Source organism: Sebastes umbrosus, chromosome 3 (assembly GCF_015220745.1).
Source record: "Sebastes umbrosus isolate fSebUmb1 chromosome 3, fSebUmb1.pri, whole genome shotgun sequence".
Lineage (NCBI taxonomy): Eukaryota > Metazoa > Chordata > Actinopteri > Perciformes > Sebastidae > Sebastes > Sebastes umbrosus.
The window spans coordinates 35,399,153-35,423,894 of NC_051271.1; the positions used below are offsets into that span (position 1 = coordinate 35,399,153).

At 40.3% G+C, this 24,742-nt stretch overlaps 1 long non-coding RNA gene across 1 annotated transcript; it reads left to right on the forward strand.

Annotated features, from left to right (window-relative positions):
- Positions 1-5,281: 5,281 nt before the first annotated feature.
- On the forward strand, positions 5,282-23,969 carry LOC119485473. The gene is made up of 3 exons (XR_005206276.1): positions 5,282-5,632; positions 6,906-6,910; positions 23,958-23,969. It is a non-coding gene; the product is annotated as an uncharacterized LOC119485473 (long non-coding RNA).
- Positions 23,970-24,742: the final 773 nt, after the last annotated feature.

A 24,742-nucleotide genomic window follows, 5' to 3' on the forward strand; every position in this document is an offset into this window, starting at 1 on the left:
AGTTGTCCAGATACATCACAAAGTGTCAGCATACCACAGGAAAACATTTATTGGGGTAAAACCAGGTGAACTTCTCTACTCTGCCCTTCTCAGAGCTCCTTCGAGCTGGGTAAATCTAGCCCGTACTCATTCCCAGGATGTCAAATACTGAGGCATTGTCACGGCCGACGGCGTTCTGTCCCGCCGCGCAAGGCACCCTGGTATGAAACGCACCGGGCATTTCATTAACTATAATGAGAAAGCCCATCCGCGGCAACAGTAAACGCTCTGAGAAAGTGCACCGGAATTGTGATGCCTCAGTTAAAAGAGCAAGAAGACACACAACCGGCGGGTACACTCTAAAAAAGAAAAAAATCAGTATAAAAACAGATGATGTCCAGGCAGAGAACTACCAGGACATTTTCCGTTAAGTTTACGGACATTTTCTTCAACCTTAAAATGGAAATGTCTGTTGATTTACAGGATGTCCTCTGTACCATTCATTAACGCTTCTGTTAATCCTAAAACGGAAAATTCTGTAAATTTACAGTATATCTTCCGTACCTAGCCAAATACCAGGATTAACCTTTACATTCTGGAGGGAAAACAGGCGCTAACACTAGCATTTATATGTTACCTATCGGTCTCTGCGGACCACCTGTGGCTAAAACTGGGGCTAACTCTACCTGACGTCCACTGAAGTCTAAAATATAGGCATTGGTAAAATGGAAATTACAATACCAAACTCGTGTTAGTCTCAAAATGAGTCAGTAAAATATTCCTGGCGTATCTGATAACGTTAATGGTCGACAACAGCTGAACTAAACAACAAAACAGCTTTCCAACTAAAACAATACTGAGCTAACGTTAAGTCCTTAACATAAATAATTTTGGTTAGACATTAATTGTTGATTTTTTACCACAGAAGTGAGAGAAAGGTTTCTTCAAATTTGCAATTTTAACTAAACTTGCCATGTGTGATGGTCTCTGCCTCTTCCAACTGTCGCACTAGCGGAGGTTGTTGTTCCCACAATGCAATCCGTATTTAAAAATACGGTAAAAACTCCTGTGGAAAATCAATACAGAAAATTCCTTCATATTAACACGCTACATCGGCCCGTGTTTTTACAGACTTTTCTTAGAGTGTAGAAGGGGTAGTGGATGGGTCCAACAAACACAGGGCTTTCATCCAGGAGACCGCTGTGCGTGTCCGGTGGGTTCCCGTGCATTAAGTTTCACTTTCACGTTACAATCAGCTGTTTGTTCGTTTGTGTTCACAACATTAAGTGTAATTTTCACTGTACAAACCCAACCATGTAGTTCTATCCCAAACCTAAAACTATAATGGTTTCGTTGCCTAATCCTGAAGTGACACCAAGGGGCGTGATAAACCGGCCGTATGTGACGAGTTGGGATGACAACGTGTTGGTAAATCACAGAGCAATTTGATTTGGGATTTGCATATGACACATCAAATTTCAATGGGTAGCTTTGGAATTAGCGGTTAACTGTGTCCGATTTATTAGAACAGTAGTGACACTGCTTATTTTATTTGTGTATAGGTTAATGCAGAATATCTGAGTCTACTGTACTACTTGCATACTTTCCAGGTGTGCTGTCGGTGTGTGATTGGCCATGTGTCGGTACTTTTGTATACTGTCAGTGCCAGTGTATGCGTGAGTGAGTGCATTAGTGTGTGTGTGTGTTTGCTGACTACTTCTGTACACAGGTAGAAGGTGGAGAAATTCTGACGTATTACACAGGGAAGGGAACATTGAGATTGACAGACCAGCCTGTATTGTGATGGTCTGGGTCCTTGGGGTCCTTCAGAAAAGGCCATGTCTCCAACACGCTGGCGTGATTTCCATAGCTATTGGACTAGTCATAATATTTGAGACACTTTTGGGAGCAATTCTTTGATTAAAAGAACAGTGAGAGAGAGCAAGAAAGGGAAGAAGATGGCTTCTCTGTGTGCGGTTGTACTGAGAACAAGAGAGAGGAACACAGATGTTGAGGAAACAAAATAAGCTAATCTAACCTTTTCCAGTCAATGCCAACTTTCAGACCGATTCCATAAGGCCTCCAAACCATACGCATGATAATAGACCTCCATTATCATGCTCATCCACATCTATTTACATCAACTCTACTCAGTGATAGATCCCATTTAGACCTTGAGTTCAACTTCATGGCAGGTTGCGTCTTTAAAACAGAAACTAACGGGCCGTCCCTGATGGCACATTTAGCTTCGGATGGCTCAAATAATAACAGTGTTAAAGATCTGACTAGATGCCTATAATGTAAAGAAACCTAAATATATGTTTAAAGCTTGGGTAGGAAAGAGTTAAAAGAGGCAGAGATTAAGCAGAAGGTTGTTTGGATCTGCCTGGGTGGTTCTAATTCTGATCAGTTTAAACACAGTATTATTGTAAGACAGCTTCTCATTCTGAGTGAGATATAAAGACTGATGTTTAATGACGTGTGCCTGAGCTGCTCATCTGAAATGGTTTTCATCCAATGTGCTGGATTCAACATTTGACTTTCTTCAGGGAAAACTAAAAATACTCAGCAGAAAATATTCCAAGGCATCATAAAGGCTCAGCCCGGTCTACTACAAATTATGTTCCCATAAAACAAAACTGCATTGTGAATTACGTTTCGAGGGAAACATATTTTGTAGTGGATTACGTTTGTTTTTGACATATCACAAATAAGTTTTTAATGTGGAAGTCCGCATATGAAGGAGGTCGGGGTGATGGATGGGTCAAACCAGCCCATTCTCATTCTCAGGGCATCAAATACTGAGGCTTTGTCACGGCTGTGGGCGTTCGGTACCGCTGCACAAGGCACCCTTGAGCATCGGTATTAAAGTAGGTAGGTAAAGTAGAAGCCCCGGATACTGTGGCAACAGCTCATCACTGTTCGCCATTGTACTTAGGAGCCACTTATGTAGTAGTTATATTTGGAAGTAATTTGTAACTTGACAAATCACTTGATATATGTACAGACTGATGGCCCAAAACCAAGATGGCAGCAACCAAAATGCCAAAGTCAAAGGCTTCAAAACGGCAGTCCGCAAACCAATGGATGATGTCATGGTGACTACGTCCACTTCTTATTTATAGTCTATGTGCACGACACAAACAAAATGGGGTTCCATTCATAGATAAACAGCTCCATAGCACCAACCGGCAACTCGGCGAGATCGTCAATGTTGCTATGCCCTTCATGCCTTTGCTTTCCTGCCGCTGCATTCTGCAATCAGTAACCTGTACCTGAACCCTGTGACCTGTATCCTTAAACCTGTATCTGTACCTGCCTTCCAGCCTGTCGGCAACTTTTTCCTGCCCCATTTCGTTTACCTGTGGATTTTCAGTTCCTCCTGTGTGGACTTTCTACCCATGCCCTTAAGCTTTTGAATTCTCGCCTTTTATCAATAAGTCATTGAACTGTTCCTGTCTGCCTTGACTTGGAACTTAGTACTGAAGCCCAGAGCTAGTTGTAGTTAGTAAAACAACAAAATAAACAATGCAAAACTTAAGTAACTGCTGAAAGGGAAATGAGAGTCTGACATTGATCATATTGAGATGAATTGCATCTCTTGTTTTCTACTACTGGTGAAACTATGGAGCAGCCAAACCCTATAGAGTCAGGCTGCCAGAAACCAAAGTAAATTCATTGTCAAGGTAACTGAGTCAGTATAGAAATGACCAAGAGTAGCTCGATGTGATGTACTCAAAGACATACCTGTACAGAGCCAGATGATCAGAAGCTTGAGTAATATTAGAATCATGTGTACAGACATATCATTATCTCTGAATATGACGAAAACCAGAATAACACACACATCCTGCATAATAGCGTACCTGTAAACATATGCTCATTTTCTTTCATTTGACCTCTTTTGGAAGACCTTAATTGTTTGGGAAGAGATCTGAGTGGTTTTGAAGGTCTGCAGAATTCTTCCGGTTAGCCGACAGGTCAGGACAGTCTAGAAGATATTAATTTCTGTCTCCCCCAAAAAAACAAAAAAAGGTTAAAGTTGAGTTGTTGAGGTCTTCCCTGCTGCTCTGTGTGTCCAATTGGAGTGAAGAGTGCTACAGTTAGTTTTTAATAGAGTTTTGGTGTCACACTGAGCATGTCTGCTTCATTGGGTTTCTTTCAGTGGTTTGGATTGATCGAGTGTTTGCATCACAAGGTCTGATTGTTGTTTGAATGACCTTTCTGAACCATGAAGAAGAGACAATATCTTGCCATTTTGGATGGAGGTAGCCACTGTTAAAGGAGAACTGTGGCCATACGGTTTAAATTCAAGACTGGTATTCTCTCATCCGTTAAACACTGGCACTAATGTGACCTTGATTTATTCCATGACTGCTTTAAACTAAAACTAAAAAAAAGTCCAGCCTGTCAGACAGACAAAAACACAAAATTAAAGTTCAAATTGTGGGGTTTCATGAGTCATTGTGAGCACTCATATTATGAAGTTGAATAGCATAAATGAATGATGCAAAACAATCATGACCTGAATTAAAAATGTTTGGCAATTAAATAAAATAAGTTTTTCCAATTTACATCACATTTATCTTCTCTTATTACCTTCTCCTAAAACAAAGCACTGTTGCCTTCTTTTTCAGACAAAGTTTATAGTTCTTTGCAGCTATATTGTGAGGACTTACAATATGAACCTCCGCACTTCTACTTTCTAAAAGTGCTCTCAAACTCTCAGACAAATGACAGTAACAGCAATTTCCACTGATCATTCCAATTTTCCCCGCAATACACATTATGGTGAAAGCACTCATCAACAAGCAATTCATCATAACACTTTCCTTTGACTTTAAGCCTTTGGTGTGATTGAGTTTTTTTTTTTTTTTACCGTGTATCATAATTTACTCTGCGGCATCAAAGTTGGAATTTGACCTACACATATATTTATAATATTTTACATATATTTGAAATGTTATAGGTCATTTAGATATGCAAAGGGTTTGTCTTTGTCAGCCGATAGACAATATCTTTAAAATCTGACATCCCCCCCAAAAAAAAGAAACAAGAGGGAGCAAAAAGAGGGAAATCCTGTGAGACTGTACGCAGATTTTGGGTAGGCAGAGGAATGTTTCACATGGCAGTGATGTCACAGGATGTCTTAGCTACCTAGGGGGGTATCTCTGAAACATATTTTCAATTTCCAGCTTGACCTATTCTTTGCCACTTGTAGCAGATATAATTTTGTATTCCCCAAACAGGAATGACTGTAACCAAGTACATGCATGCCTCTTTTGTGACCCTGAAACAAAAGCCCTGTTGCAAAACCTTGGAACCTTAGTCAATGGAGGCCGAACAACACATCTGTTGAAAACAGCATTAACTAAATTAAATCTCTAGGAGGAGTTCGTTAAAGTACAGCGCCTGGAAATGGTAAAAAAAACCGACCCAATATTCAAGATGGCTGACTTCCTGTTGGGTTTATGGTATACCTCCAAGCGGCTTTTTTTTTTTTTTTTTTTACGTCTCAACATGTTCCATTTACCAAACCAAATTTCATACATCTAGGTGAAACGTGTCGCCGGGGATACTCAATAGGGGGCGCTATCGAGCCAATTTGCTAAACCCGAGCACGAAACCCATATCAGATATCTATTTCACGCACGTGTCAAATTAAAAAAAAAGTCTATTAGCCCAAGCACCTAGTTTTTTCGCTCAGAATGGCAATAGAATAATAATCATTAGAGATCCAATAGGTCCTTGGACCGACGTTGTCGGTGCTCGGGCCCAAATTAACTGAATTACACAAATATTTAATACAATACATATTATAACAGTATGGATCAAACAGATTTTACAGATCTGCCGTAGTGCTTTCAGTGTCAGTGATTTACAAATGAACACTAATCTGTAGTGGGTGTAACGAATACTCACTAATATACACAACGGTCTTAGGCTGCTGAGCAATTTGCAACAATCATATTAAGTGCTACACTGAAGGTCAGTTGTTAATGTGTCACACCTACACTAACAGAAAATACACAAACACACACGTTTGTCTTTCCATACCTGTAAGGACTCTTATTGATATAACTAATTACCTAGCTCCTATTCTTAACCATCACAGCTAAATGTCTAACCCTAACCCTAGCAGACCTGCCAACATGTCCTCACAATGCAGAAATGTCCTCACTATGATGGTCTGAAACTGAAATTGGTCTTCATAAAGATAGCAATAAAAGTGTACCTACAGACACACACACACAAGGCCAAGGCACAAATATGAATGTCCACAAAAAAACAATTTACTGTATTCAGCTGAGCCCTAGTGCCTTAGAAAACTCTGATGAATAATCATACAAAGCCAGGAGGCTTACAAAACAGAACTTCCATTCTTTCAAATGGCCATCAGGGGGCAACTCCTCTAGTTGCAAAAATAAGTCCTATTGTATAGAAGTTTAACAGAAAACAAGTTTATGGTCTCAATCGCTCGTTTCAAGTCTTCTTCAATACAGAGAGAGAGAGAGAGAGATGTCAGTGTTGTTTGTAGAATGAACACCAGACATCACAGATCACTGTGGCCATTAACTGTAAGTAGAGATGCACATTACCATTTCTATACTTTTATTAAATTCAATTGATTTCCTTTTTTTTTTTTTACAGATTTGTGTGATTATTGTGGCCCAAACTGAATTTTGAGAGCATTTTCAAGCTCTGCAGTGCCACCTGCAAGCTTTAAAAATACAGTTGTTGATTTGAGGTATTATAGGTTAGAGCTGCTTCTGTTCAGGCTGAAGGTAAGACATGGCTTGCTGAGATTTTGAATTGGTGTACCTCGTTGGGGGTGATACACAGCCTGGATGTAAGTGCTGCCTGAGAAGAGGACTCACATGGAACGGTTTTAATATAAATGTGTAAGGAAGTTGTTTTTTCTAAAGGTTTGGTTTGATGTGACCTGGGTTTCTGGCCGGTTATTAATTTGATTGTTTGTATGAAAAAGGCAACTTTGATATATTTGACTGTATGGATTTCTATATGGAAATATTTCAAGGATCGGACAGAATTGCATGCTTTTGGCAAATTATGGACACGTCTTTTTTTGGGGGGGATTTGCAATTCAAGTGGTAAGCAATCGATCTGGATTAGGATCTATCGCAAGCAGAACTACAAGAAAGTAGCAGAAGGTCAAAGCAAGGGTTTGACATTTACGCTGCGGGGGAATCCACTCATTCTGTCTCTCCTCTTCCGTCCTTCTTACAGCAATAAAGACCTTATGAAAGTTGTGGCCCTTTTCCAGCAGATAATTATCTTTTAATTGCTGTTCTTTCCCTCCTCTGCCTTTTTTTCGTCTTCTTCCACACTTTGTTAAATCTTTCTGAAACAAAAGGTCAGAGTGCACCAAGTGTGATGCCGCCGCTGCGTGCGTGCGTGTGTGTGTGTGAGAGATGCACAGATCTATAATCACGTAGCTCATGCTCTCTCTGCGTGTCATTTGCCATGGTAACTGGAATGCCATGCAGTCAGACAATAGCGAGAACAAGAGAACAGAGAAAAAGATAAAAGGGGAATGGAGAGGAAGGACGAAAAAGGAAAGACCACGGACAGCTGATAAATCTGTCGCCTTGTAAGGGTCAAGGGATTGCTCTTTTCTCTGCACTCTCCTTGACGGGAATCATTGTGCAACTAGAAGAGAGGAACATCTCCATGAGTGTCCGTGTGTGTACTTATTTGAGTGTGTGTTTGAGGAGAGTGAAGTCTTATTGTGTATGTGTGCATTTGTGCAGCACAACAAGTAAAGCTATGCATCTTTGTGTGTGTGTCTCTACATGTGTGCGACTGTGCGAGCATCTCTCTCTCTCTCTCTCTGTCTGGGTCAAGCGTCCTCTCTCTCAGCGTGCGGTGTCGACGCCGCGCCCCACTCCCTACCCATAATCCTTTTCTCCCCAGGCGCTTCACTCTCCCGCAACTCGCCCCCACGCTGAGATGAAGTTATCACACTACGCACACTACCCTTGCTTGTCCACCCCTGTGTGTTTGTGTGTGTGTGTGTGTGTGTGTGTGTGTGTGTGTGTGTGTGTGTGTGTGTGTGTGTGTGTGTGCGTGTGTGTGTGTGTGTGTGTGTGTGTGTGTCTTTGTGTGGCGGTGTGTATTTCCCCCAAAACCTCACCCATTATTACTTGCTCTGCTCTTTCTGTGCAAAGGTTCTGCAGTCGGACACGCCTGTTTACTGCATAATAAGGCAGAGCTGCTACAAACACCATTCTGTTCTTGGAAACTAATAGGAAATGAGAGCCTATGAATACTCTCAATCTCTGCTTCACACACACACACACACACACACAAAGGGGGGGAGAGAGAGAGAGAGAGAGAGAGAGCATTTTTGGGAGCAAATACAAACTGTACACAACTCATGGACTCATGATGTTTCCTCGCACAGTCGGTCAGGTGAATTAGCTGTTGGTGTCAGTTGTGTGGTTGTTGATGTTGTTTTTTATCACCCATGTCAAAAAAAAAAAAGAATCCAGGTACATACACAGCAGAATGACCAAATTAAACCTAAACAGCACTGCCACAGAGTCTGCAGCCACGCCAGCGCCGCTGTGAGGCTTTACTTATAGGCACAGTTGAGCTAAATGCTTGCATGCTAACATGCTCACAATAACCATGCTAACAGGCCAGTGTTTAAAGCATCAGTAGGCGAGATTGGAGCAAATATGATTAAAAAAAGTTATTTTTATAAAACGGTCAGTATATCCTGATAGTAGTGCATGAAACAGGTAAGCAGAAAAAAATCGTGTGCCTTTGTGTCCTCCGGTGCTCCTTACGGCATCTGCAAGATTTCACATACCGGAGGAAAACAAGCAGTAAGAGCTGATCTGAGGTCCGCTGTCCAGCTGCTGTCTATGAGAGCTGGCTGTCAATCACTCGCGAACTCCGACCAAATAGTCAAACTAGGTAGCGCTGATCAAATATGAATCAATATTCTGTTACGTTAATGCCTATTTCTCTCCTCAAATGTTTTCAGAATCATCTTGTAGTGCACGGTTTAGCTGTAAAATGAGAACGTTTGTGACACCGCCGCCATTGTGAAATCTGGCGAAGGAACGCCAAGTTCCGGTCACATGACCGGAGCACAGCCAATAGGAACGCTCGCTCAATGAAATGACCTGTGATTGGTCAAAGTCTCTCGTCACGGGCTACATTTTCTATAGCCTGAAAACAGAGCCATGATGAGGAGCAGAAGTCTAGTTTTCTCTCAGAACATTTGAATTACAATTTGCTGAAAGGTTATTATGGGATTTTTGTCCAATGATGTCAAATATATTCTGCCTACTGCCACCTTATTAGGAGTAATGTTTACTATGTTCACCATCTTAGCTTAGTGTGTTAGCATGCCTTAATTAGCACTAAACACAAAGTACAGCTGAGGCTGATGGGAATGGTGCGGCGTTGTGGGTGGGACTAACGGGCCTGGGCCGGCCCACTTGTCCAACTGGCCCATCCTAAATGACAGGGTCATACATTGACATGTACATACACAATAAAGACATAAAAAGTTTAACTTTCTAAAAAAATGAAAAACAACATTTATTACGCTACTCTCATGTGTGAAGTCTAAAACCAATCATGACAGGCCACTGACTTTATGATGGATTCGCCCATCCTTCATGTTAGCTATATTAAGACGTCAGTTTCCAGCTGTGTAGAATGTGTGTATCAGCAGTTTAGAATGCAGATGCACAGTGACTGTCTAATTCCATAGCTGCAAATTTCACTGAGAGTAGAAGAACCTAGAAAACAACTCAGGCAGGACGAGAAGTAGAGCTGAATATTCCTGTCTGACTTTATCGTCTCTATATTGCCTTGAAAACATAAACCGTTTCTTTTGAGACAAGCTTATGAATGGACACCGCAGTGTGCCACTCTCTCTCTTGTTCTCTCTCTCCCTGTAATCAACTTAAACAAATAGTAATCCATCCAGATCATCCAAAAAAAGATGGTATTTCCTTAAATAGAATTACAATGTCAGTGTTCTAAATGAATGGAATTGTTCTACACAATCCACAACAAAAAATAAATAACATGATAGATAGGATAGTATGTTTCAGTTTCACACAATCTGAGCAATATACCCAAGCGGCAACCTCCGGCGCTGAGAAATGAAGCCAACGCAGAAGTGCCGCTATTCTGTCTTTCAGAGGTTGTGCTGGGCTCAGTGAAGAGCCCTGGTATGATATGACAATAGAAAAAATCCTAAGGAATCCATAGTTACCAGCCACATCATGCTAGCTTGCCAAGAAGAATGCTAAATAGCGCTACGAAATTACGCTAAATTTGGTCGAGGAAAAACTGACATGGCGATTTTCAAAGGTGTCCCTTGACCTCTGACCTTAATATATGTTAATGGAAATAGGTTCTATGGGCACCCGCGAGTCTCCCCCCCTTTGCAGACATGCCCACTTTATGATAATCACATAAAGTTTTGGACAAACACCCTGCAGTTGCTTGTATTCAGTACAAATGTGTTATTTTGGCCTTTTCTAAAATGGGGTGATTTGGGGTCCCTAAACAGTCTGGGAATTACATAAATTGGGTATCACTGTAAAGCTGAGACTCTTGTGGAATTTCAATGAGCCCAACTGTATTCATATGTGATGATGTTAGTCCCAAAAGTAGCCATTTCATATGGTGAGGCCATTTTTTGAAATTTGAGCTCACTGTATAAAATGACCTGTGGTGACCTCTAGGATAATCACAGCCTGATGAAACGTTACAGCCACAAACTACAGACCTAGAGCATTCAGAGGATGGATGGCTTTTCTAGCTAGATTGACAATAAGGGGGTTTCTGAGCAGTTTCCAGTACAGAAGTGCTTACCATTCAATCACCGTAAAATGCAATTCTTGCAGAAATCTCCAATGTTAAATTTTTTTAATCCCAAATCACAGCATGGCTTTTTCTATGAATTTTTTTTTTAATTTAGCACCTAATGGTATCAACTCAGAAATTGCTTCAACAACTTAAGCCAAAATAGAGCACGGGATATCATATACTTCTATCATAATGTTCTAAGCCCTTATACACTGTCACAATTTATTTTAATTAATTCATTCATGTTTATTTCTGATTTATGACTACAACAACTTGGCACACAGTACTGAGCTGCATCTCAAATTAATCTTCAGGTTCTCAGCCTTCAGATCATGTAGGCTATACCACTTCTTTGTGGCATACTGCTGACTTTTTATTTACCACCGAAAATCCCCTGTTCCCCAACGCTACCTCTCTGAAAAAGGAGGGCAGAATGGTAATAGGTTACGAGGCTTTACAATCTGTACAGCATACGACACATCCAGTCCTTTGACCCTCGATTCAGATCAGGACAAACTCCCCAAAGTCCATCCACCACAAACAGTGTTTGGGGAACATGATCATGGTGAGTAAATTCCATGTAAATCCAACCATTAGATGATCATTACTTTATTTACTGGGCTTCTTTTGGCCTCATGTGGCCAAAGTCAAATTAGGATTTATATAGCATATTGAATGGTAATCTAGCTGCCGTTATTTATTGCTGAGAATCAAAGTGTTGGACAGACACACAGACAGATTAACTATCTGATCTTCAGACCATTGTACCATTAGTCTCGCATAGCCAAGACCTCTCCATCTCCACAGCGCTGTGTCAGCGGTAAAGAAAGGTCTGGCTATCATTCTGCTATAGGGAAGAAGAAGAACAACATTTATTTAAACCAATCACAACCTTCTTGGGCGGCGCAAAGCACAGGATGCAGCGACGGTGCCCTTGCAAAATAGATAGCGCAGATAGCGGAAGGGAGAAGAATGCCGGGAGAAGAATGCCGGATGAAATAAGCGGTCAATGGCAGGCTTATACCCACAGACTACATCTGTTGAGTCAGACTACTGGACCACTAAACTGACCATCATTGTAGTTCCTAGTCCCTGTCATTACATGACAATGGAACTTAATGTGGATAAGGGAAACAGAAACAAATCAAAGGTTGAATGGACACAGAATTCTTCCCCGAGTTCAATTCTTCAGAGGATTGCAAGCGAGAAAGAAAGTAAGCAAGTCAGACAGAAAGAAACCGGGAGGAAACAAACATACCTAAGGAAACAAAGATAAGAATAGAATTTCTGAGAGGAACTCTGTGGAGATTTGCTGTGAATGCCAAATGTCACCTCTGCATCTCCAAAGCTTTGGTTTGTCCTAGTTTGGTTTGAGATGCAAAATACAGCACTTAAAAAGCAGCATCAGGCTCATTTTTACTTGAAAACACCATTCTTCTAAGACTGAACCACAAAGTAGGCCTGCAACACTAAAGACCGGCCCATCCTCACTGATTTAGATGCCACGGATCGATTATGTCTCCTCAGACTCTAGTGTTGAAACGGATACTGGTGGGCAATTCCTTACCTTTAAATAAAAGCAGTCATAACTTCCTTGAAAGCAGTCGAGTGTGTGCTCCATCCAAAGACAGTTGTACTCACAAATGTCAGATTTTCTTGCCCCTTTGGCAAGAAATTTAAATTTTAGAGATGTTGGTCTCATGAGAGAAAGAAAACCAATCTGAACATATAGCAGACAGACAATGGTTACAGAAATTAAATTTTTACTGTATTTGTAGTTAATTAACTTGATACGATAGAACTCTCCAAACAATGGCGGGACAGTGACACAACAGGCCAACAGTACATTACAACAGGGCTAGGACCACACAGTGGTGCCAGAACAGGGGGAAAAACTATATATTTTGTCCTCCCACTTTCAGGTGTTATGGTAATAAAGTGGTAACATCTAAGCCAGGTATTCCGGTCATAGAATGCAGTTTGGATCACCTAAAAAGCATTTATAAATAATTTTTTTTTTTTTTTAAGATGGGTAACAAGGTCCTCCCACCAACATACAGTAGGCTAGAGTGTTGTAAATGAGTAAGCTGTGGAGCAGCATGCACATTCAATTATATATCTATACTGTCAGAGCTACCTTGGATTGAAAAATAAAACTACAATTGAATAAACTACAAATACAGTAAAAATGTAATTACCAACTCGCAGTTGTGTGACTCCGCCAAACAGTCAAGTTTAAGTTTACATCCATGTCTGTCCATAATGTCATCACATAATCATTTTATCCTGTTAAGACATTTGTGTAAAATAATTCGTAATTAGCATATTAATTCTTGAGTTATGGCCAAAAAAATATTTTTTGAGGTAAGTAAGTAAGTTAGCAAGTAAAGCTTTATTTATATAGCACCTTTTAAAACACACCGTTACAAAGTGCTTCACACACAAATAAAGCATTGAACAATGAGAGAAACCAAAGCATAATTACAATATGAAACACAGAAACAATGAGAGACAGACCAAACTAAAACAAACAAAAACATAAGTGGATGAGGCCTATAAAAAGGCTTGCCTATAAATATGGGTTTTTTAGAAGCTGCTGAAAGCAGTCCAAAGATTGAACAGCTCTGATAGATTGGGGGAGGGGATTCCAGAGGGATAGAGCTTAGACAGAAAAGGCCCGATCTTATAGTTCATTCTGAATTTTACATTAAGCCAATGGAGGGATGCCAGAACAGGGGCGATGTGAGACCGAAGGCTAGTTCTGGTTAATAACCTAGCAGCTGCATTTTTAACCAACTATAGTCGATTTACAGCAAATTGACTGAGGCAGGTATAGAGGGAATTACAATAGTTTAAACGGGAGAAAATTAAAGTGTTAATTAATAGTTCAAGATCCGTGGAAGACAAGATGCATCTAATTTTTGCAATGTTTCTTAGCTGGAGAAAACAGGACCGGACAAGTTTAGTGACATGATGGTCAAAAGTCATATACCGGTCAAAGATGATACCCAGATTCGTAGTAGTAGGACTGATATTAGAACGTAATGGGCCAATAAACTGAGCAACAACAGTTGCAAAATTTCCGGGTCCTATTAAAATAATTTCAGTTTTATCAGGATTTAAGTGGAGAAAGTTGAGAGCGATCCAGTCTTTGGTCACAGCTAAGAAATCATGGAGGGAGGACAGTTGATTCCGGTTATTGTTTTTTGGAGAAATAGATCTGTGTATCATCGGCATAGCAATGATACGACACGTCATTTGGACCTCAGACCATCGATCTTGCCGACAAAATAAGACACTAATTTTTCACATCCGTTAGGAGATGAGATGGGAATGGCAGGTAGAGCGGTGTTTACAAGCTGGTTAATAGTACCAAACAGAAACCTTAAGGCGTTCCTAAGATAATAATTTCACGACAATGGGTCAGACGATACATATAAAATGTATGTACGGACAACCCAAAAACATGATGCCTCTGACCACGGCAGAAAAATACAGCAGCTTTGCTGTTACTTTAGTGATATCTTACAGTTGCTTTAATATATTTTGTTCATTCTGAGAACGGAGCGGTACAAAACATAAGTCAGTCAATCAGAGTCAGCATTTACAGTATTGGTAATCTTTGACATTGGCTTCAACACTCAGACATGTTTCTCAGTTGATTCTCATCGCCTAACACAAATGCATAGCCTGCATGTTGTGCTATTTGGACAAGAGAGGGAGGAAATAAGTAGAGAAGAAAGAAACCCAGGTCAGGAAAAAAGGAACACAGAGAGTTCTTCACACCTGAGAGTTTCTGATATAACAAAGTCTTCAGAGGTTTGGATAACAGGTGCCAAATGTCAGCAGCTCCATCTCCACAGAGCTGCTGTTGGCCTAGTTTGTCTTGAGATGCAGCTGTATGCTCTGTCATAGAGATGGCAAATAAGCACCAGTGGGGGTTCCGACACACACACACACAACCACACACACACACAAAGATATATACATCCCCCCAGCACATGTGCTATACACGCCTATTATAGACCTGTGTGCAACACACACCTACGATAGACCTGTGTGCAATGCACACTTTGTAATTTCAAGTCAAACAGCATATGTACGAGCATGTACACAAACACACACGGAAGCATACACACATAGAGTATGCACAGTGTGATACCATACCCGGAGTGAGGAGTGAAAAATAGGACAGCGTGGATACACACCACCCTTCGTTGTTGGTGGGGATGACTGTCAAAAACTTCTATTCTCTCTCTTGCTTTCTGTTCTCTCACTTCTTATCCTTGTGTATAGATTCCACATACCTTTTAGGAACGGCTCTTTCAATATGAAGAACTCAAGTTGATACTCTGGAAAGCACAGCATTATACACCGATCAGCCATAACATTAGGACAGCACGGGCACCCTGAACGGTGTGCGGCTACGCAGCCCCATACGCAACAAACTGCGATGCACCGTGCGTTCTGACACCTTTCTATCGGAACCAGCATTGACTTTTTCAGCAATTTGAGCTCCGGTAGCTCTTCTATTGGATCGGACAACACGGGTCAGCCTTCGCTCCCCACATGCATCAATGAGCCTCGTCTGACCCCGTCGTCTAGCCATCACTATTTGGCCCTTGTCAAAGTCACTCACATCCTTACGCTTGCCCATTTTTTCTGCTTCCAACACAAAGTTCAAAGATCAACATGTTCACTTGCTGTCTAATCCCCCCCACTGCCAGGTGCCATTGTAACGAGATAATCAATGTTATTCACTTCACTTGTCAGTGGTTCTAATGTTATGGCTGATCAGTGTAAGCATACTTTCGGATTTCTCTGCTCTTCGTGTCACTTAAAAGTTACATTGGAAAAGATTCAAAATATCGAAAAGATTAGTTTAGCACTGTTTTAGTGATGACATTTGCTTATGGTAAGAACTTGAAAGAAATGACCATGTAGTTGCAGTGCAACTACTAGAAAAAAAATGTTTTAGTGTAATTTGTCAGTATACATTACTATTTTAAGGTCGATAAGAACATGTGTAATATGTACACATAAAAAATATAAACAATACCAGTCACAAATATAGGCATTTATGATTACTTGCACAAGATCATATAAGTCATGGATAACTCTTTTAAGTTGACACTAAATAGATGACTGCTATGTGTTATTACTGTGATTTGTATTATTACGTGTCACTTAAGAACAGGACTTTAATTTTGTAAAATGTATGTATGTGTGTATGTATGTATGTATGTAATAGTATCTGAATATTTGTATGTGTATGCCTGTTATGCAGGTGTATTTGTGCACACTACCTTGCCATATGTGTAGTGAGTGCTGTGTGAGTGACCAAATTTGTATATCTTATCGCTTTCACTATTTAATGTTTAGCACACTGATCAATCACTGGGTCACTCAGAAACACGTTGATTTACAATTATGGTAAACTTATGATAATATTGTTACACAGTTATTAATGTACATTGATACTATTACATTTAAAATACAATAAAATCAGTGGACTAACTACTCCACTAATCAGTGGAGTAACATCAATTATTGTTTATACTTTTGCTTCAAACAAATTAATTGATGTAATTTGGTCTCAATTTCTTTTCTTTTCTTTTTTTCAATAATTTGCTCTATAAAAGGTTGTGTATTCCATCCCATGTGGATTTTACTGACTTTTTTTAGAAATAGTTGATTTATGAAGTAAAAGAATTTGATTGGCTTTTAATCACTGATATATAAATAACTCACCCACAGCTACTCTGTATTTTTAAGCATGTCTTCTTGAATGACTGGCCTCTTATTTTATCTTCCACAGGGGGCCAGACCTATAATCTTTCACCGTCAAGTGCGGCCTGTGACTGTCAGAAGAGTGTGAGGCATGTTCCGCTGTTCCCTGCTCCGCCATGCTACCCAGCATGCCCCTTGCCTGTTTAACAGAACCACCAATCCAGTCAACTGAAACCAAATAAAGCCAACCGTAATTTGTTTTACGTAGTACATGTGGGCTGAGTAAAAAAATCTGCTTTGTGATTGGGTTAGCTATCCAAACTGCCATGAAGCCGATTGGCTGACCTGCCTCTGCAGGCAGCCTTTTAATTGGTTACTCACCGAGTGTGGACTCCAATGGAGCCATGCGGTTGTATGAGCTCCTAAAAGGCAAACCCATGTTGAAATGTGTTCATCCCAGGCACTGGGGCTTTCCCATGGCAACATTGGACAGCCAATGAACATGCATATGTGCAACGAGGTCACACCCCTGTCTACTGACATCATTTCCTGTAATAAGCAAAGGGCTCAGAAGGCGAATTACGCATGACCATCACAGCACCCAATCCAATCCTGACATCTTGCAGAGAACCAATCTACCAACAGCAGATGCAGCGATTCACAGCAAAATATGTACTCTGGTAGGAGCTGATGTTGTAACACAAGTCATTGTAAAAAAACAAATGTTTTTTAATGTTTTAGTAAGAAAATCAAGTAAAATGACTTCAAAATAAAGAGGAGTGAATGAATCTGGATTACAAGAAGTAAAGAAAGCTCCAAATGACTGTAATTGTCACAATTATCCGCCTCAGTCTCCTCAAGATGTTACTCGTGAGTCATGACCTTAAAAGTTTCCATTGATGCTAGGCTATTAAAGGCTCGTCGTGTGTTTGTGTGTGTGTGTGTGCCTGTCGTGTGGTGAGATGACGCACTGTCCATTTTATTCCTTTTTTGATGCTGTGTTGAGTAAACTCCACTGATGCTCGATTTTGTGCTCATCTGTGTAATTACATTAACTAATAGCATCACGGTGATGTTGTGCCTTTGACACTGAACTCTGACTGTGAACTCCAGAGTCAGCGTTCCACTGTGTGTTTTCATTTCAGTTCAACTCCTAATGCAATTAACTGAAAACCAAACAATTCCACCACAGTTTTCTATCTGAGATGTTAATATTTATGGGTTAAAAAAATGTATTCAAAGCTCAACAAAAATGAAAATCTTACCGGTGTGTTTTGACCTTGTGAAGTCGGGCAGTGTGTCTTTGTCCGAGATTATTGTCCTCTTATGTTGAAAAGAAATACTCTTTGCAGATACCAATCTGGAGGATAGAAAAAAAGGGTGGGTAGAGAAAGAGATGACAACAAATGTGAGTTGAAGGATCAGAAACGTGATTTACAAAATAATGACTCCCTAAAACAATCACGCAAGGGCCAGTACATTTATGTTTATTAAAAGCCAAGAGAAAGCGAAGCAAATATAGTTTCCTCCATTTCTCTTCAATCAGTAAATCCCATTCCCCGCACGCAAAAACCTAACTGGATTGGTCTGGATAAAACAGGCCTTCACCTCTCCTGCCTGTGAAATTGCTTAGTTTCTTTGGAAACTGAAGAGTGGAAGATGGACTGAAGGGTAAGAACAAAAGCTTCCCATCCACAGGTTATGAAAGGACGAGTGGTTCGACAAAGCGCAGATGACGTGAAGAGTGAGGCAAGGTCGGCTGAAAGCAGTGCTTCACTGTACCGTCTTCTCTCAGTGTGCTTTGTTATGTGTATTGTGCCTCCGCCTTCGTGAGCCATCATGTTTCCAAGCCCTTACAAAATGAACGGTCATGGGAAACTCAGTAGGCAGCGCACAGGCTCCGTGGGGAAACCCAGCTCTGCTCGACCCCCCATGGACGAGCAGTGTCTCTCTGTCTGATTCTGTTCCATGGCAGAGTGTCGTCCCTGGGGCAGCCAGTTCATGTACCGCGAGAGAGGTAAGGTACTGCTAAAATAGCCTGACGCTCATAATGAGCATGTTATGATAATATCAGCCACGTCTCCTAAAAAATTACGTTCCCCGACAACGAGACTGCGTCGTGAATTACGTTTCGAGGGAGACGTATTTTGTCGCAGATTACATTTGTTTTTGACGTATCACAAATACATTTCTAATGATCGTGTAGGGAGGAAGTCGGGGTGGTGGATGGGTCAAACAAACACTTTCACCCAGGAAACCGCTGTTCGTGTCCAGTGTGAAACTAAAAGTCACGTTTTAAATAACATAACAAACAGTCATTTTAAGCCAAACCATGATGTGTTTTTACTCAAACTAACCAAGTCATTTTGTTGCTTTTCTTCATTTTGCTTTGTTTCATTTTACAATGTGAATCACGTGTTTAAAACTGTGACCGTAATATGGGAGAAGCATAACTGAATGTTGTATGGGAACGCCATTTTGTAGGAGACAGGGTTGGATATTGTGTGATGTCTCATCCTCCACAACTCAGTCTTTGTGTGTTATGTTGCTCCATATGAGTGACTTCTCTTTTCTTATTCAGCCATTTTGTGCCACCAAATTCATCTTGAACAACACGGTAGAAATCACCAATATTCATGTAATATCACATACAAAATGACCCATATCTTTTTTCATAACAATACTACAGTCGTCTATTGTAATTTTAAATACAATGGTTATTTTGTTTGGCATTAGGTAATAACTTTGGTCAGGGTTGCCCTTCCTTTCATGTAAAACAAAGTGAGTCCACGTTGTTCACAGTTTTTGGAAACACAATGACTAAAACATTTTGTACAAATGATGATATTTCTTGTGAGAACAGGTGGAAAAAAAGAAGCTATCCTAGTAGACTGATTTCTATGACTTCCTAATTAATCCATTTTGTGAAGGACAGAAGAATTTATATTTAGAAAAAAGAAAATCAATCGCACTTCCTTGTTTGCTATGAAACCTGAATTAATGTGTTCGGTGTGTACAAAGAGATTAGAGGCAACCCATCTCGCTGGTGTCTTGACAGCTGAATAAGATAGTATGAATATGAATGCGTCCTAAGTCTTTGCTTTCAACTGTGACTATGTTCTGATGGTTATTACCGAAGGCAGCATCGCAGTGTCGTGTTACATGACATAGTCCTGAAACATGGTATATACTTGTCTGTGGTAAAGCTATACATTATTTTTTTTTCTTCAGTATAATCCATCCACTGTAGGAGTTCCACAGTTTGACCCCCTACACAGCCAGCCAGTGTCTCTCTGACAAATGTCATTTCATGCCAGAGCCTCTCTGCAGTCGGCCATTTTGGGTCACAGATGCAAACCCCCCCGGTTCCGCAGCTCTTCTCTGGTCTAGTATTATTCCACGGCCTCCACTCACTCTGCAGGTGGCACATTGTGTCTCGGTCACTGAATGAAGTTCGAAGCATTGACCCCCTATGGTCTATAAATGTCCCCCTGTCCAACCCTATTCCATGCCATCTTGTCTCCCACTAGGCAGCCATTTTGCACTAAATGGAAGAGAAGCAGCTGAAGCCTTCAGAGTCATTGTCATTTGCAATATTGCTCATTTCATTCGGCTATATTGCCAGGCTATTCACAGCAAGGCAATTCACATTTGAGTGTCCACCTGTGGACCTCGAATAGGATTAATATCTTGCTGTATACTGCTGTATATTTTCCTCAGATTTATTTGAAAGAAAACAGTAAATGAAAGACACCGTTTTGTTACAGATCTTGAAATGTTTCCAGTATATAAAATATCATAATTTCTACGCCCCAATATTTGTTATTGACCTGACAAGTGTTCAGATCCCTCCAAAAACTAAAATCAGCTCAAATTGCTTGGCACACAGTAAACATGTACCAGTCAAAGTGTCAGCTAAGTAATGTGGCGGTCCAGCCTCAGGGCGGCAAATTCAGACCCTTTGCTACGGCCGTACCGATGCACAAGACACCCCTTAGCGTCGGTATGAGATGCACTCGACTTTCCATAAACTACAATGTAAACCCATCCCCGTCAATATTAAACACTCGTGCGAAAGTGCGCCAGGAGTGTGGTGACGTAGTTTATAGAGCAAAATGACACACAGGGCGGGTGGGAGGTGAGGTGGATGGGTTCAACATACACAAGGCTTCCATCCAGGACACCGCTCTTTGTTTCCTGTGTTTCTATACAACCACTATAATGGTTTTATTGCCAAGCAAGTATTTTTATTTTTTTTAATTCACAACATTAAGTACATGCTTACCGTGATCGAAAAGTGACACAAAGTTATAGGATGAGAACGTGTTGGGCAGTCAGGTATAATTGCTGCTCTGTGCTAAAATGAAATTTGTATACAAAAACATAAAATTGTACTTGTATTTTTTTATTTATTTCCCATGAATTCATATCTCTGCATTTGTTTCTTGTAAAATAATGATTCAACCAATCGACAGCTTAAACCTCAATTATCTACAGTATGTATTCACGGCTTATTTTAGTTCCCGTTGCTTGCATTTTGGTTACTACTTAATTTTAATTCACGGGAAACTTGTTTTGCAGCATTATTATTATATTATATTATATTGGAACACAATATAAGCCAACACAATATAAGTCAAGTGCATACTGTATATGTATAAATATGTAAATGCATAAAAAACAAACAGAGGCAGAGGGCTGGTGGACAACAGTGGTGAAAGTGTAACCTTCATCGCACAAAGTATAAATACATTTTATCTCTTACTTTTTATTCCTTGCAGCTGAAGCTATCATCTCAAGAAAAAAATAAACAAGAAACTTTGCACTTGATATTCCAAGAGAGCACTGATTCAGAAAAATACTTCAGTAAATCATTTTTCCTGTCTACCTTAAAATCATAATTTTGGCACAGAAAGTCAATATTCCTGTAAAAGCAAGGCTGTTACAGATAGACTTGAAATGTTGCCATGTAAAGTGATGAATTTGTAATCAGTAATACCTCTTCACGGTGTCAATCCTCGGATCTTTGATTGTGGTTAGAAGAGGGGATAATGACCACAGCCTTGGTTTTACTGGCGTTTCTATTTTTAGTTATGATCCTGACACCTATCAGTAAACTCATCTGGAACAGCTCCATGGTCCTGTTACCTGTCCTGAAGTACACTCAGAACAGAAGTATCATCAGCATTTTTCAGGATGTGCTTTCCTCTGTACAATCATTAACACAATATATAAAAAGGAGTGGAAGTAGCACACAACCCTGATGAGAGCCAGTGGGGCAGCTAACATTATTTACTCAGATACTCTGTGGTCTGGTTGTTAAGAAATCCATAATCCAATCCATGATTTAAGATTATGATTTTTAGATCAAATATCGAATGAGTTGTAGAATTAAAAACACAGGAGAAATCGATAAATAAAAGCCTAATGTGTTTTTAATCCTTCCAGGTTCAAACACACCTCCTCCATACGTCATCATAAAAAATACTTTTGTTTTGGTACAGTTTTGTTTTCACACAGAGTTCTTTAAATGAAATGACAAAAAATATATTGTGATTGTAACTTCCCTTCAGGACGACACATACTGTAGAAATGTTTTCTGATCTGACACCTGCATCATCAGGACATCATGTGTCAGTGCCTTACAAAAATCGTTTCACTGTTTACGCTTAGGCTATACTGCGTGGCGGCTGCCTCGCTGAACTGCTGCGTATCCCACGCGTTAGTTGTCCACACTGGCAGCGTTTCTGCTACTGGGATGCTGCTGCCAGCCCTTTCCTCAACATAGAGTTTGCCTTTCAGAATGGTCATTTATTTCATTATAAATGTAATTTATATTTATTTTAGTCAGAAAAACGTTAAGAAGCGTGTGTTAATTTGTAAATAATAGTAATAGTCCACAATTTAAACCCCGTACTTTATTCAATCATGGAGCACTGCAAGTCACTGCATTATCTACAATACTGTCCAGAATAAAAGCCTCATGTTAACAAATGAAGGAATTATGTCCAAAGAAAAAAAAAAAAACAATACACTTCAGGGCTTTTATTTTGAATTAAAGCAGGACGTGTTGATTTTTTTCATGTCCATGACATATTCTACAGATACAGACATTGATTGACACTGTAGTAATGTTGCTGATATGATGTCAATGTATGGTCAATACATCACTTTCACTGTTTATTCTTGCTGTGAACCAAACGGCTCGTGGTAAAAATAGGCGAGACCTCGAATCTCTAGAAGAGGGTTCTGCAGCCGCCACGCGCTGCTGACGTACCCTGTGTGGGCCAAGCTTTAGAAAAACCTGTTTAATAACCTGACACCTCCATGGTTAAGGTCGGGTTAGATTTAATCACGAAAACAACTTGGTTAAGTTTAGGGGAAGATCATGGTTTGGGTTAAAGTAAGTGCTTAGTTAAGGTTCGGGGCCTTTGTCATTATGGTTACAATACTTATAATGTTGTTATTAAGGTTAGGGAAGAACAACAGTTGTGGTACAAAGAAATCAAGGTTGACTGTCGGTAGTAAATGAACTGCAGTCTCCCGTGTTAAAGTCCAACGCTTTGTTTAGCCATCCCTCCACCTCCTGCCTCTGCTGACTTTGTGTATTTATAATAACGCCATACTACTTCCTCCTTTAGTCTACAACAGTCAAAAGTCCTACAACTACTATAGAGGGCTTTGTCACTCGAACATAAATAAATGTTGTTTTGGGGCATTTGCATTCTCTTCCACAAGATAGGAAACATCTGCGGTTCTTAAGACCACCTCTACGGCATTTGTTGTGTTGTCTTAATTAGAGGGTCCACCTGGCTCCTAATATCAGGGACCCAAAACTGGAACCCATTTTGGATCGGGTCTATCACCCCCAGCTCTGTTCGGACTGGGTCTTACTGTCCTTGTTTCCCTTTCAAATTAGATGTCTTAACTTTAAAAATTAATTCAGGCACATAGGGTTTGGGATTCCCTTTGGTCTGCTTTGGGTATAACTTTGTTCCATATTGTTGGACAATGGGAGGAGAAAAAGTACGTGGTTGAGAGAGAGAAAGTACTTAAATTCTTTAAAGTATTAACAATCCTGTATTCAAAACATTAATTCATGAGGTATTCATAAGAAAAAGAACCACATCCTCAGAATGAAAGCTAACCTTATTCGTTAAAACATTTTGATACTGTAACAACCGGAGAAGGAGGGATGGATGAAAGAAAGGAGAGGGACTGATGCATGGATGGACAGAGAGAGATGAGAAACAGGTGAGATGAGGTGAGGAGATACCATCCACATACACAACGGAGTGTGTATAGTGCGACTGTGATTCTGAGACCACCTGCGAGGCCAGACGGGGCCAGTGTTGGCGGAGGTGGTTGTGGTGTGGATGTGTACACAGACACATGTGCATGCACGCGGACCCCCCGCCGGTACACAAGGAGCTGAAGCAGGCTCTGTGCTAGTTGATAAGCAATCGCAACACAGCTCCCAACAGGGAAGTTGTGTTTCCGAAAGAAAAACGCAGTCCTAATTTGTGTGTGCTATGCCTGGACCCAGAGTCTATTACCAGCAGGGAACCACAAATACCTAGAGACTGGCCTCAGATTCATATCTGGAACTGCATTTTTATTAGAATCACATACAATCAGTGTGGTCCTGTGGGTGCCATTGAACAAAATGTATTGTCTTACAATGAACTGCAGTTCCTTATATAGTGCAATGATATTTTTTCTGAATGTGGTCACACTCTATAAAGGTCATGATGTAAGCGGTCATTAAAGGCATACTATGTCGCTTCCTCTTTGTAAACACAACATTCGAAAATCCTGCATAGTATAGCGTATAAGGAACCCATACTCCTAGGTGTTAGTGATCCTGGTCTCTTCAGCAAAGTGCTCATGAGGAAACAGGTGAAAATTAGTCATGACTTAAACTGAACAGGTGTAACACAACTTTAAATGTCACATTGAACAGCTCCCGTGATTAGCTAGTGCAGGCAAGAACATACGGAGCCCCGGCGGGTATCGAGGAGTAACATTTTTGGTAATTTGAGTGCATGAATTATTCATTTGTACCCTTGCATCATTTTTTTCCCCCTTAAGTTAACTATTTTGTACTATTGCATGATTTCATTTGCTCTATAGAATTACAAAAAAATGTGGCTTTCATTTGATTCATCTCCTA